Raw genomic sequence first — 13,678 nt, forward strand, 5'->3', positions numbered from 1 at the left:
GGACTTTGCCTGGCTTCAATTGGTTCAAGGAGGGACTCCCTGTTTGCTACAGGTGAAAAATTGCTATCCAGAGTCCCCTGCACCAACTCCTGAAGAAAGCGACCAGCTGACCACTGTCCAGTGGCCAAAAAGGAGTTTGCGCCAGGTGCATTCTGGGAGTTGTAGTCTGCACCCCCCAAGGACCATCTCAGAACTTCTGGACCCTTGGGGTGAGCTGTGGACCCCAAAAGAACCTTAAAAGGACATCTGGGAGAAGCCCCAGAAGTTTGGAGAAGTTTGCACAACTTTTGTAAAAAAGCTCCATAGAGGGACCGACCCGCCGCAGCAACTCTAGCCGGCTTGCCTCAGCCGCGACCCAGCCTGATTTGCTGGTTCGTTCCAGTAAACAAAATCTCCGAAAAAGAGACTAAGGAGGTCATTACAACATTGGCGGTAAAAGCCGCTTACCGCCGTGCAGAAGACCACCAATACACCGCCGCCGTGGCGGGAGACCGCCACAGCTATTATGACACACATCACGGATTCCGCCGAAATTCAGACACCCACACAAGTCCGCCACACCAAAGGTCAGTGATAAATATGCTGAAACAAATCCTCCACCTCCACGCCAACAGAAACACGCCCATGCTATTACGACACACGAATCCACGCGGCGGTCTTTCAACCGCGGGATTCCATTGGCGGTACACACCGCTGCGCTCAAAATACACACACACCTCCAAAACACCGCCACATTGGACAATTACAAATACACACACCTGATACACATACACACACCACTCCCACACACCCAACACAATATAAAACACACACCCACATAACCCACAAACCCCTACGACCACAAATTAGAGACGAAGGCCAGAGAGAGACAGCACAGAATAGAGAACACCATCACACAGAGGTACACTACACCATCACCCACACAACATCCATGCACAAAACACCACATACCACTACACTCACCACACTCATCAACACATACACCACCCCACACATCACACACACCACCCCATGTCACGCCAAAGACACCCCCGCTTCTCCGAGGAGGAGCTCAGGGTCACGGTCGAGGAAATCATCAGGGTAGAGCCACAGTTATTTGGCTCACAGGTACAGTACACATCCATAGTCAGGAAGATGGAGCTATGGCAAAGAATAGTCGACAGGGTCAACGCTGTGGGACAGCACCCAGGAAATAGGGAGGACATCAGGAAGAGGTGGAACGACCTACGGGGGAAGGTGCGTTCCACGGTATCCAGGCACCACATCGCGGTACAGCGGACTGGCGGCGGACCCCCACCTCCTCCCCCACAACTAACAACATGGGAGGAGCAAGTCTTGTCCATCCTGCATCCTGAGGGCCTCGCAGGAGTCGTTGGAGGAACGGACACTGGTAAGTCAAATCTTCACTATCATATCCCCCACCCTACCTGCATGCTATCACACACCCCCACCCTCACACCCTCCCCCATCACCCTAACTCCTCACTAATATACCCATAACACCAACCACCCATCCCAACCCCAAGTCCTGCATGACACAACTAAGCATGGACACCCATCACTAAAGCATGCCCACTGCACATACCCACAACACCCCCCAAACATCACCACACAAGCCCCCACACAGGAATGCCTGCACTGGGGTTCACGCACACCCAACCATTGCACACCATGAAACACACACATGCAATAATCATGTACTCATACCCCCGCAGGAACCCGAAGGAACGTCACCACACCAGAGGGTCCAGACAACACCACTCCACCCCCAGAAGAGGCCCACAGTGATGACAGCAGCTCTGCCCTACTGGATCTTGATGACCAGCCCGGACCATCGTGGGCCTCAGGAAAGTCGGTTCCCCTTGCCCAGCCACAGCCCAACACCGAGCTTACACCCTCTGGTAACCCCAGCACAGCACCCACTCAGCGGGCCCATACCTCCCTACCCAGGACAGGTCAATCAGCGGTGTGTCCACCACTACAGGGCACCCAGGGTAACCCGCCACCCCAACAACAACAGGGACCTGGGGGCAGTGGTAGTGGGCACACAGTCCAGGGGACGGAGGCACAGGAACACCGGGGAACTGGGAGGGCTGCTGTGCGACAGAGGGAGGACAGGCCAAGGGAACCTACTCTCAACGAGGCCCTATCCTCTATCATGGGAGCATACCACCACTCCCAGGAGACGATGGCATCGGTCCTGGACAAGTTGCAGGAGACCCGCGCCTGCAGGAGGAGCAGTATTTGGGGTTCAGGGAGGAGCTCAGGACCATCGGCTCTGCCCTGGGCACCATCGTAGGGGTGCTGACGGACATTCAAAAGACCTTGAGGGACACCGTGGCACTCCAAGGGGCCCCTGACACTAGCCAGGACGATGAAATGCCCACCACCTCCGCCGGCGCTAGTGGACAGGACGCCCCGCCACAGGACCAACACACCAGCACCCCACCCCCTGCAGACGGACAACCACCACGAAAGCGGGCCCTGAGATCCAGGACAGAGCAAGATGGCAAGACCCCCGCCAGGAAATAAGACCACCCTGATTGTCCCCCCACTGTCCCACTTTGTTACCCTGTCCAGCTTGGAACTACCCCAGCTCCACTTCCAATGGCCAGATGTGCAATGTACCTGTGAGACTAATAGACTGGACTCTGCCATGGACATTCTTCCACCATGACCTCTCCCCATTTCACAACCCCCCTACATTTTTATGCACTTCAATAAACACCCTTGAAACCTCAATAATATTGGAGTCAGTCAATGATTGTGAACTTTGTATTGTCAATTACAGTGTTAAAAAAGGTTACCCATTGGAAGGTCAACATACCAATGTCACACATCACAAGCCTTTAAAGGGTGCAAGCTGTTGACACGTAGGTTACCACATTACTGAAACTGAAATGGAAGGGGACAACTCAGTTACCAAATAGGGAGTGAAATGTAGGTACAGGATAGAGGTAGACGTGTGAAATGTAATATAATGTGAAACATGAAATTGTACTCACCTGTGTCTCATTGAAAATATTGCTGTATGACTGACTCCCTGTTGTCGTTTTCATCTTCATCAGCTTCATCCTCATCACTGTCCACACACTCCACAGGCTCAACCGTTGCAACAACACCGTCACCTGGATCATCCTCCTGCAGAAAAGGCACCTGTCGTCGCAATGCCAAGTTATGGAGCATGGAGCACGCGATGATGATGTCGCACACCTTCTTCGGTGAGTAGAATAGGGACCCACCTGTCATATGGAGGCACCTGAACCTGGCCTTCAGGAGGCCGAAGGTCCGCTCGATCTCCCTTCTAGTCCGCCCATGGGCCTCATTGTACCGTTCCTCTGCCCTGGTCCTGGGATTCCTCACTGGGGTCAGTAGCCAGGACAGGTTGGGGTAACCAGAGTCCCCCAATAGCCATACATGGTGCCTCTGGAGTTCACCCATCATATCGGGGATGCTGCTATTCGGCAGGATGTAGGCGTCATGCACTGTGCCAGGGAACATTGCATTTACCTGCGAGATGTACTGGTCTGCCAAACAGACCATCTGGACATTCTTGGAATGATAACTCTTCCTGTTCCTGTACACCTGTTCATTCCTGCGGGGGGGACCAGAGCTACATGGGTCCCATCAATGGCACCTATGACGTTGGGGATATGTCCAAGGGCATAGAAGTCACCTTTCACTGTAGGCAAATCCGGCACCTCAGGGAAAATGATGTATCTCCTTACGTGTTTCAGCAGGGCAGACAACACTCTGGACAACACGTTGGAAAACATAGGCTGGGATATCCCCGATGCCATGGCCACTGTTGTCTGAAAAGACCCACTTGCAAGGAAATGGAGCACTGACAGCACCTGCACGTCAGAGGGGATTCCAGTCGGATGGCGGATTGGTGACATCAGGTCTGGCTCCAACTGGGTACATAGTTCCTGGATTGTGGCACGGTCAAACCGGTAGGTCACAATGACATGTTGCTCTTCCATTGTCAACAGGTCCAGCAGCGGTCGGTACACCGGCGGATTCCGCCATCTTCCAATATGTCCCAACTGACGGTGCCTAAGAAGGACAACAGCGAAGAAACTGTCAGCATTCCTCCAGGTATGTACCCACAGTCACACACAAGACAACAAAAGACAATTAACCAATCCGGGAAAGGTTTTGAGTGTGGGCCTCGGTATGTGTGACGCAGTAGTAATTGAAGCCATGTGGGCCCCTGAAATGGCGGCTGCCTGACCTTTAAACTGGGACATTGGAATTGTGGGGTAACTGCGCTGGTGTTGGACACTGTCACAGTAGGTGGTCGTAAAGCGCGGCGCAATTCTGCATTGGTTAACTTTGGACCCTATGGGTCCCAGGAGCCAATGAACAGGTGCACTGGCGGTGATGATGCGCACCACGGCGGACGTCACCGCCGCGGACGTCACCACCATTTTCTATCTGTTCAATCACTAGATACCTGACCTTCGACAGGAGAGGACCTACACTGCTAGTGCTGCTGTGACCTCGGTCTGGAAGCGACAATGGCTGCTGCGTCTGGGGAAAGGGCCCCTGCCTTCATTGCACAGGAGTTGGAGAAACTTGTGGATGGGGTCCTCCCCCAGTATACGCTACTCTATAGTCCTCCAGACCAACAGGTTAGTACACAGGGAGCACGTTGTATGGGCTAGGCCTGGGTGGAGAGGGCTGGGTGGATGAGGGAAGGGGGCAGAGTACATAGAACAGTCATGCATGGGGATGAATGGGCCACAGGGATAGAGTTGGGAGGGGGCCAATTACAACAACGGTGCTGTAGGTAATGACTGTTCCTCTTTCCTTGTGCATGTCATGTAGGTCAGCGCCCACCAGAAGAGGGACATTTGGCGTGCCATCGCCAAGGAAGTCCGGACCCTGGGGGCCCACCAGAGACGGGGCACCCACTGCCGGAAGAGATGGGAGGACATTCGCCGCTGCAGCAAGAAGACGGCAGAGGCTCAGCTGGGGATGGCCTCCCAACGTGGGAGGGGTGCCCGTCGCACCATGGCCCCCCTGATGTTCCGGATCCTGGCGGTGGCCTACCCGGAGTTGGATGGGCGCTTAAGGACATCACAGCAGACACAATGGGGTGAGTACAACCTCATTCTGTGGACTTTGCGTGCAGTAGAGCTGTCTGGGTGGGGGTGGTGGGCTGTGGGTGTCCCTAGGCCAGGGCGAGATAGGTAGGCAAGGACCCTCCGTTATGTAGGCCATGTGGCACTCTACCCCAGCTCAAAAAAATGGCAAATTGATGTATAGCTGCCCCTTTGCCATCCATGTGGGCAGATTTCTACCATTGCCATGTAGGCCATATCCCAGAAATTGCATGTGCAGAGGGCAGGAGCACGGCGTAATGCAGGGGGCTGCTGCATTTGTCTTTTCCGCCAACGATAGCGGTATGGCATGCACTAAAACTCTCTTTCTTCTGTCTCCACCCTTTTTCTGCTCTCCCTGTCCTTCTGTACATCAGCATCAACAGGCGGAGGTACAGTGGCACCGGAGCACGAGGGAGCTGCATCCCACATGGCCATGGAGGTCCACACCACAGACTCTGAATTCACCAGTGGGACGGAGGGCGAGGGGAGCTTCACGACGGCCACAGGATCACCACACAGCGACACGGACTCGTCCGCCGATGGGAGCTCCCCTGTGGTGGTGGCACCATCTGTGCGCCCCACTTCTACAGGTACAGCCGCCACCTCCCCTAACAGCACCGCCCTCCCAGCAGCCCCTCAGCGTTCGCCCCGTGCCCGCTCACCCAGGAGGGTGGGCATAACCTTCGCCCCAGGCACCTCAGGCCCCGCCCCAGTCACCCCTGCTGCCCTCAGTGAGGAGGCCATTGACCTCCTCAGGTCACTCACTGTTGGGCAGTCTACCATTGTGAATGCCATCCAGGGTGTAGAACGAGAGTTGAAACACAGTAATGCATTCCTGGAGGGCATTCATTCTGGTCAGGCTGTCCTTCAGTGAACCCTGCAATCTCTGGCCTCAGCACTGATGGCAGCCATTGTCCCTGTGTCCAGCCTCCCCCCTCCAACTTCCTCCACCCAGACCCAATCTCCTATACCCCAGCCCATCCCAAGCACACCTACAGACCAGCATGCACACAAGTCAACACACACAAGTAGCTCAAGCAAACATAGGCACCACACAACCCACAGGCACACACGCAAGCATCACCCACATGCAGACACTGCAACATCCACTGCCTCCACTGTGTCCCCCTCCTCGTCGTCTCCCTCCTCCCTCCCAGTGTCGTCTACACTCTCACCTGCATGCACTACATCTACAGGCACTAGGACTCGCAGCAGTACACCCAGCACCACACCCCGCTCACCTGCACTCACCACCTCCACTCCCATTTACACGTCCCCTGTGTCCTCTCCCAGTGTGTCTGTGACGCCCCCTCCCAAAGTACACAAACGCTGGCACCCACACACCCAACATCCATCCACCTTACGACAGCCTCCAGTACCTGCACCTGCACCCAAAACACCTAAAGTGACACCTCCTACAACCACCTCCTCTTCCTCCACTCCCAGACCCCCTCCAACTACCCACCCCAGTGTTCGTCAGTAACTGTCCCTGTTTTGCCCCCCCTCCAATTCATCAGTCCCGTCGTAGTGCCTCAGCCAAAAAGCCTCCAAAACCAGTGGTGCCTGTTCAAGGTATGTTGAGTGCACCAGCCACTAGGGCAGGCAGTGTGACCCGGAGCCAAGGCACTGGCAGCCCACCCCCTGTAAATTCTCTGAAATTGGAAAGTGGCCGACGGGACCCTGTGAAGACTCCTGGAGGCAAAACAACTCACAGGGGTCCCAGGGGGATTGCAGAATCAGCTGTGACTCCTCCAAAGGTGGGAAGGGCCAGAGGAAGTCTGCACAGCCTAGTGTGAGCAGCACGGCGGAGAAGGGCAGCATCCTTCCCGGCGGATGGGACGCCACACCCAGCACTGTCGTCACTGGTCAGGAGACCACCGCCAGAGTCAGTGCCCAGGAAGGCCCAAATATCGTCACTGGTCAGGAGACCTCCGCCGGAGTCAGTGCCCAGGCGGGCCCAAGTATCGTCACTGTTCAGGAGACCACCGCCGGAGTCATTGCCCAGGAGGGCCCAAGTATCGTCACTGGTCAGGAGACCACCGCCAGAGTCATTGCCCAGGAGGGCCCAAGTATCATCACTGGTCAGGAGACCACCGCGAGAGTCATTGCCCAGGAGGGCCCAAGTATTGCCACTGGTCAGGAGACCACCGCCAGAGTCATTGCCCAGGAGGGCCCAAGTATCGTCACTGGTCAGGAAACCACCACCACCGCCGGAGTCAGTGCCCAGGAGGGCCCAAGTATCATCACTGGTCAGGAGACCACCGCCGGAGTCATTGCCCAGGAGGGCCCAAGTATCGTCACTGGTCAGGAGACCACCGCCAAAGTCATTGCCCAGGAGGGCCCAAGTATCGTCACTGGTCAGGAGACCACCGCCACCGCCGGAGTCAGTGCCCAGGAGGGCCCAATTATAGTCACTGGTCAGGAGACCACCGCCTGAGTCATTGCCCAGTAGGGCCCAAGTATCGTCACTGGTCAGGAGACCACTGCCAGAGTCATTGCCCAGGAGAGCCCAAGTATCGTCACTGGTCAGGAGACCACCGCCGGAGTCAGTGCCCCGGCTGCCACAGCCCCGTTGGGCAATGAGGGAACATCATGCCACACACCAATGCCCAGTATACAGAACGTCATGCCACACACCAATGCCCAGTCCAGAGAACGTCATGCCACACACCAATGCCCAGTCCAGACACCGCCATGGCAAAGCACTGCTGAAGAGTCCTGAACAGCCATGGCAAAGCACCGCTGAACAGTCCAGAGACCGCCATGGTAAGGCATCTCTGAACAATGCATGCACCGCCATGGCAAAGCACCGCTGAAGAGTCCTGAACCACCATGGCAAAGCACTGCTGAACAGTCCAGAGACCGCCTTGGTAAAACACCTCTGAACAATGCATGCACCGCCATGGCAAAGCAGCACTGAAGAGTCCTGAACCGCCATGGCAAAGCACCGTTGAACAGTCCAGAGACCGCCATGGTAAAGCACCTCTGAACAATGCATGCACCGCAATGGCAAAGCACCACTGAACAGGGCATGCACCGGGTAAGAATGAAAAGGCCGCTACATCAGGCATCGTTATCCCATGTGCAGGTGGGACAGTGACGGGACAGGAACTTCCACGGGGAGACTAATCCAGTCTGGGCACCAGTCCCCCTCCAGGACCAGTGGAGACATGCATCCACTACCTCAGTCATGCACAGGATGAAGCACTCTGGGCACCAGTCCTCCTCCAGAACCAGTGGAGACATGCATCCACTACCTCAGTCCTGCACAGGATGAAGCACTCTGGGCACCAGTCCCCCTCCAGAACCAGTGGAGACATGCATCCACTACCTCAGTCCTGCACAGAATGAAGCACTCTGGGCACCAGTCCCCCTCCAGAACCAGTGGCCACACACCCACCCAATAGCCATCTACCTCACGACAGCCTACAGCCCATGCACCTTCACCCAAAGTCACCAAACGTACACCTCCTGCAACCACTACCTATTCCTCCAATCCCAAAACCCCCTCCATCTACCCGTCCCAGTGTTCCCAAATTTTTTTTCCTGGCCAGGCTTGACCTCCTTCCCTCACCTCCCCCACCCCTTCAGTCTCCTAGGGCCCGACTCTCCAGGTCCCAACCTAGCACCTCAGCCACAACATCGGCGGGACCAGTGGTGCCAGTAGTCACCGGATTATGGAGTGCACCATGCAGCAGGGCAGGCAGTGTGGCAAGGAGCCACAGCACGGACAGTCCCCCCACCTGTCAAGGATAAAAAGTTGGCCAGTGCCCGGTGGGAGAGGGGAAAGAAACCAGCCACCAAAGCTGCTCCTAGGGGTACAGTTGGGAGTGTGGAGACAGCTGCGACACCATCCAAAGTGTGAAACGGGCACAGTAAAACCGGCAAGTCTGGGAAGATCAGCACGGCAGACCGCCAGCAGCCACACTGCCCAGGAGAAGACCACCAGCAGCAGCCCTGCTGCCCAGGAGACGACCGCCAGCAGCCCCGCTGCCACAGACAGGACCGCCAGCAGCAGCCACACTGCCCAGGAGAAGACCGCCAGCAGCCCCACAGGCCAGGACAAGACTGCCAGCAGCTGAACCACTGCCAAGGACACCGCCGCCACAAGCACCGCTGCCAAGGACACCGCCGCCACAAGCACCGCTGCCAAGGACACCGCCGCCTGCAGCTGAACCGCTGCCAAGGACACCGCCATCACAAGCACCGCTGCCAAGGACACCGCCGCCACCAGCACCGCTGCCAAGGACAACTCCGCCACAAGCACCGCTGCCAAGGACAGCACCGCTGCCAAGGACACCGCCGCCACAAGCACCGCTGCCAAGGACACCGCCGCCACCAGCACCGCTGCCAAGTACTCCGCCGCCACATGCCCAGCTGACCAGGACAAGACCGCCACCAGCACCGCAGGCCAATGAGCGCCAAAAGCTCTGACGCTACTGATGCCGCCACGAGCAGGATGAAGCACTCTGGGCACCAAGCACCCTCCAGAGCCAGTGGAGAGATACATCCACTACCTCAGTCCTTGGCAGGATGGAGCACTCTGGGCACAAAGCCCCTTCCAGAACCAGTGGAGAAAGACATCCACTACCTCTGTCCTTGGCAGGATGAAGCACTCTGGGCACAAGGCCCCCTTCAGAACCAGTGGAGAGATACATCCACTACCTCTGTCCTTGACAGGATGAAGCATTCTGGGCACAAAGCCCCATCCAGAACCAGTGGAGAAAGACATCACTACCTCTGTCCTTGGCAGGATGAAGCACTCTGGGCACAAAGCCCCCTCCAGAAACCAGTGGAGAATGTTATCCACTTGTGAGACTGTGGCTTTGCACTCCCCAGGATGGTACAGTGGGCAAGCCACCCACTGTAGAGACTTGAGAGACTGTGGCTTTGCACTCCCCAGGATGGTACAGTGGGCAACCCACCCACTGTAGAGACTTGAGAGACTGTGGCTTTGCACTCCCCAGGATGGTACAGTGGGCAACCCACCCACTGTAGAAACTTGAAAGACTGTGGCTTTGCACTCCCCAGGATGGTACAGTGGGCAAGCCACCCACTGTGGCTTTGCACTGCCCAGGATGGTACAGTGGGCAACCCACCCACTGTAGAGACTTGAGAGACTGTGGCTTTGCACTCCCCAGGATGGTACAGTGGGCAAGCCACCCACTGTAGAGACTTGAGAGACTGTGGCTTTGCACTCCCCAGGATACATCAATGGGCATGGAGCCCCGTCGTGGATCTGGCTTTGCACTCCTCCGGCTGAGGTGCCACCCCCTTCCCTTCCCCCTGAGGTGCCTGTAGTCTTTCTATCTGATGCCCCGGCAGTGTTCTCTCCGTGTGTGGACAGGTATCTTTTGTGGGCCTCGCCCATGCATTTTTGGACTAGTGGTGCACGGACATTTTTATGTGCATATCTGAACTACTTCTCGGAATGTATATACTTTTGTATGATTTTCTAATATATCTGTATATTTTTGAGACATGTATATTGCTACATTATAATGTTTGTACTGATTTCGTTTTGTCTTTGCATTCTTCCGGGGTTGTTGTGGGTTGTTACTGTGATTTTTGTGAATGCATTGGTGTGTGTGTTGTAACATGCGAGGGTGGGGTTGGGGGTGGGGGTGTTGCGTGTGTGTCCCCCTAACTTTTGCCTCCCCCCCCCCTATGTCATAGGTGCTGTACTCACCGTTGTCGTCGCCGGCGCAGCCGTTGGTCTTCCTATATGAGTAGGACTACAAGGGCCGGTAGGATTTGGAGTTCCGGCTCAATGCTATCCTCCTTCCTCGTGGGATGTGTTTAGGTGAGCGTTTTCCCATTGTAGTAACTGTTTCCGCCGTGTTTTTATCCACGGAGAATCCGCCCCGGAAAAGGTGGCGGATTGGCGGGTTGTGATACTATGGGCGGTACATTGTCTTCCGCCTGTCTGTTGGCGGTGACCGCCGCGCTGCTTGTCTGTACCACCGTGGCGGGCGGTGTGTTAAAGTGGCTGTCTTTGTTGGCGGTTTCCGCCATGGTCATAATTCCCTTTTTTTGTCCGCCGGCCTGTTTGTGGTATTACCGCCGCTTTAACACCGTCCGCCAGGGTGGTAATGACCCCCTAAGTGTGAAGGTAAACTTTTAACCAAGGCCTCCCACGGCCTGTAGCCGAGCAGGGCTCCATCGCGGTCGGCCTTAAATTTCGACTTTGCCCCGGTCGAGGTGCAACCAGATGACCCGATTGGCGCTTTTTGTTTCTAGGTGCTAAAAAAATAATAATTCTTTAAAAATTCATATTTCCAGTTCCCCTTATCCAATTTTATTTGTTTCGGTGTCATTTTAAAGATAAAAATATAATCTATTTTAAAAATTTGGTTTAGGATTTTTAAACTGTTTCCTGTGTTTTATTTAATTACTGTTTTGTGATATTTGAATGCTTTACACTCTGTCTCCTAAATTAAGCCTTGACGCTCGTTGCCAAGCTACCAAGGGTTGAGCTGGGTTTAATTTACTGAGACCTAACTGGACCTTAGTGGAGGTTAGTGGCCTATTGCTAAGTGTAGGTACCTACCTGCCCTTACCAATAACCCATTTTCCAACAAAAAGTAACATATAAGTTTGTTGAGCACTTGCTACCTGACAGCTAGCAATTGTGATCATTGCCATAGTGCATCAATGATCCCTTTATATTTCCCCAGCATTACACACAGTCAGCAAGTTAGCTGGCAGACATTGTACTAATCCCCTTATGTCACTACAGAGCATTTAATCGTGCATTTTAACATGATTCGTACTCACCAACAGTGCCACCAATCATGATTCCCAGGTGGTCCAAGAGATCCTGCTCCCTGGTGATGAGGTCAGCCCACCGGTGCTTCAGCTGGGGGTCACTCCTCTGGCTGGCATACACACGCTGCAGGTGATGCAGCACCTTTCCCCACCGGATTCTGCGCGCCTCTGTTGGATACCCCTGTATCACCCTGCACCCTGCCTGGATCATGAGCGGCAAGAAATGCGTCACAAGCCAGATGAACCCCCCCAACTCCTCTTCCCCCATCCTGCCAAGACGTGGCCTACCAGACATACCTGGAAGTGAAACGGAATAGGGGTAAAAGAAATAGAAAGGGGAAAAGGGGGAAAGTAGGGGTACAAAGACAGATAAAAAGTAAACCTAAACACTAAAAGAGCCCAACTATCCCCAAACTAACACTACCCACAACAGACTCCCACAAACAACAAAAACACAAGATAAATGGACAAATGTAGACAAAACACAGTAGTACAGTATACAGCAACAATATTTATTTCACAAATTGACAATACAGGTAGCACACAGGACAAAAACAGCACAAAATCTCAGGACAACACTCTCTACACAGCCACACAGTCTAGAAGGATCACAGACTGCAAAGTGAAAGTGAAAGTACAACCACTGTACATGATCTGTAAACAGGATATCCTATTACATCACTTCCTGTATGAAAAGTCCCGCCTTTTTCGCGTTATGCATCATTTTTTGTTTACCAAAACTGTATTTGCGTCATTTTGTTTTGACGCACAGAAATGAAAACTAACCCGCATCCCCATAATAGTACATGGACTGTACAAATATCTGGACGCTGGCTAAATTTCACTCCTGTGCGTCAAAACAAATGACGCAAATACAGTTTTGGTAGTCAAAAAATGACACATAACGCTAGGGACGTCAAAATTACAGTGCATAAACTGATTTTGGGCATTTTTACTTGTTTTTTGGTTATGTTACATTTGGGACACATAAGAGATAGGCTGATTGAAGACAGTATGGTGAAGATGGTGTATGTTCACATGTGTGACATCATACTGCAGTGGACCATGATCGGCTACCCCCTTCACAGTATTTTTACGGTTGGCTGACGCAATAGTTGGTCATAAGTGTGGCCTACATATATGTGTTGCACAAATTGTGCATGTTTGGCATCAGGAGAGGATAGCAATGTGACGCACATATGTACAATACCTAAATGCCTTTGGCTCAAATTGTGTGCTTTGGCAACTAATGTATTTGTTGACCAAGTGTGTGTGTATCACATAAAGCATATTTGTACATATGCTTGTATGAACGTGACATCCATGTGTCCAATCCTTAGATGCAAGTCATATTGGAAATGAGCGAGAGCATGTTTTAGTCATACATGTAACAACACCTGTAAAGTGGACTTCCAAGTTTTAGGGTCACGTAGACACCACATGTGACATTGCATGCACCAGATGGATGGCAGACGCTTGTTCATGTCAATGGTCCACATTTTCTACATCCTATGTCCTACAGTATTGGTAAGACCTTCCTAGGCACTACTTGGTGAATCCCACAGTGAGTCATACACATGCATTGAGGAAGTGGGTACCATGTTATTTGCACAGACAGACAAGGGTGAATCTCAAATGTATGATGACACCGCAGTTCAGGCCATAGAAGTGAGCCCCAACTATCAAGTGGCTGTGGTGGACCAGCATACAAGACAGCACGTGTCCACTTATTTCCAGTGATCAATTGCAAATAGGTGTCTTGTTCATGTGTGTGGTCCAAAGATGATCATGTGTATTTTTTGG

The sequence above is a fragment of the Pleurodeles waltl genome, chromosome 5, assembly GCF_031143425.1.
Source record: "Pleurodeles waltl isolate 20211129_DDA chromosome 5, aPleWal1.hap1.20221129, whole genome shotgun sequence".
Classification (NCBI taxonomy): Eukaryota; Metazoa; Chordata; class Amphibia; order Caudata; family Salamandridae; genus Pleurodeles; species Pleurodeles waltl.